Here is a 2,420-nt window from a genome sequence, read left to right as displayed (position 1 = left end):
TGTTTCTGGTCTGTTTGTTAAAACTGAAATTTAGTCGTTAAATGCTTCTTTTAACATTTATGTGGAGAACAATATTAGGAATTAAAGCCCTTAGAACTACTCAGAATTTAGGAAAGACGAAAAGTAACTTTGTATATAATTTACATATGAGAGAATGGTCAATTCTAGTGCAAGCAGCTGAACTGTTATTCGACCTCTATCTACTGGTGCATTACATCTACAGTATACATTTAAATAAAAAGCAAAGCGCGTTACGAAAAATATTATTCCGGTACCGGGAATCGAACCCGAGCCTCCTGGGTGAGAGCCAGGTATCCTAGCCACTAGACCATACCGGACACATGTAAGCTTCCTTCTTTCACGAGTAACAATATCACAGACTTCTGTCGTCCATGCATATACAGTTTTAAATTTGGTAGCAACGCTCTGGTCTGTTTTTCGGCGTAGCGTACAACTCACCACAGGCGTGTAATTATATCCGGACTTCGTTAATACGACCTTCGTTCGTTGCCACGCCACCACAAGCGCTCCAAGTTTATCAGTCCATCATTTCGCTATCTTATTGGTTGATTTTTAGACTTTCAAGTTTGTTTTCGTAATTTCGTTTCATAGTTTGCAGAAGTTCGTTTCATCACATTGCGCTTCTGATTAAACCTCCTAATGTGTATTGCTCTCTATGAACCATTGTGAATATGTTGCTCTTTTCTGATTGCGTTCTTCTTGCATCCGTAGTTTTAGGTGGGGAAAATGATTCCATATTTGTTGTTTGGTACAAAAGAGAAGACGCTTTAATTGTATGGTGTTCTGCAATTGCGTACGAATCTGTGTGTGAAATGCTCTGTTTAGATGCACTGAGTGCACTACTCGTATTCTACGTTACTTTTGTTTGCATCTGTTCTCTGTTCTTTGGCGCATTTAATGAAGAACTCCATGTTAGCAGGCTTCGACATTATTCGTATTCAACTTTGTTACATCTTGTTACCGAATAAGTACGTGTTTCTGCTTCGAATGGTGTTGCTCCTTGGCACTGCGTACCATGCATTTCGCAGTGGCTTGCAGACTACGGATGTAGATGAGTATGCAAATGATAAAAATGCGATGGCAGTTACGCAAAATGTTTCACATGATATAAACAACAAAACAGTACCTACATTTTAGCAGAAGATATGAAAATTTTGGTGACCTATATTAAATGCCAGAATACAAAAACGGTTGTGAATGAAAATAACGTGGAGTATGAGCAATACTCATACAGTGTATTTAAATCTAGCAGACTTGTAAGAAGTAACAAATATACATGAGTCCACAGTATACCATGCGACGACACCAGCTTCCATTTCACATGAAACATAAACAAATGTGGAATTATTTACCCCACTCGGTTTTACAATGAGTGCAATATATTTACATTGCAATTGATAGAGTGCAATACACACAAGATGTTTGTAATCAGGGATATAGTTTCCACTCGATAACAGCCACATGGTCGAAATTGTAATATTGGGTTTTCCAAATAAATACTCTTTACATCCAGACTACCAGGCCCGCCCATAAAGTGTAAATGAAAAACGTAATCTAGTATTTGTATTTCGGAAAAAAAGATAAAGATCATAGCGCTATATTTTCCCGAATTCGAGGTTCACTGCCAGTTCACTCTGACCACTCGGTCTCTGTGTTTGTATTTTTATAACAAGGACCTTTCCAAAAGAAAAAAAAAGAATTGCACCGGTAGTGAGTCGTCCACGCTTATAGACATTACTAAAGAAGTTGTTACAAACAAAAAAGGGATAATAGTGTAGACAGCCGCAAAACGCGCGGTAAATTCTGTGCTGCCTCGCTCCTTCCATAGTGCAAACGATTGCATATCACTCGTTGCAAAGGAAGGGCGGTTGAAATTAAAGTATATATGTGATGGTAAAAGCAGACTGTATTTGTAGACTACATTGAGATACAGAACATTCCGCCCACATAATTTATATAAATTACACTAAATACAAATAATCACATGCAGCACATATTACACAAACAAAAAAGGAAATAAAATGATTAAAGAAATTGTCCACTGCAAACAAAGGCAACACTTCAGTTAGTAATTTGATAGTGATGTGCACTAGAGTCTATGTTTCCTGTGGAACAACACAGATCTTTGACAGTGGTCATTTTGAAGTTCCCGTTGCTGTGCGCATTGAAACAACTCGTACCATACTATCAGGTCCAGGGTGTGTACCAACAATGACCCCAGACCGCCACATGAGGGGTGGCAAATTGTCTTCCTTCAGTAGCACCAATGTAACTGGCTGTAGATTGTCCTTTGTTGATGACCACTTAGTTCTCTGTTGCAGTTGTGATAGGTAATCCCATGTGCACCGTTTCCAAATGTGCTTCTTGCACTGCTGGGTGAGCTGCCATCTTGACAGCCT

General features: G+C 38.8%; 1 non-coding gene across 1 annotated transcript; it reads right to left on the bottom strand.

Annotated features, from left to right (window-relative positions):
* Positions 1 to 266: 266 nt before the first annotated feature.
* On the bottom strand, positions 267 to 338 carry Trnae-cuc. Its single transcript has one exon. It is a non-coding gene; the product is annotated as a tRNA-Glu (tRNA).
* Positions 339 to 2,420: the final 2,082 nt, after the last annotated feature.

The sequence above is a fragment of the Schistocerca americana genome, chromosome 3 (assembly GCF_021461395.2).
Source record: "Schistocerca americana isolate TAMUIC-IGC-003095 chromosome 3, iqSchAmer2.1, whole genome shotgun sequence".
In the NCBI taxonomy this organism is placed as follows: domain Eukaryota; kingdom Metazoa; phylum Arthropoda; class Insecta; order Orthoptera; family Acrididae; genus Schistocerca; species Schistocerca americana.
Note: the sequence above shows the minus strand (reverse complement) of the source record. Positions and strands in the feature narration are given on the sequence as shown.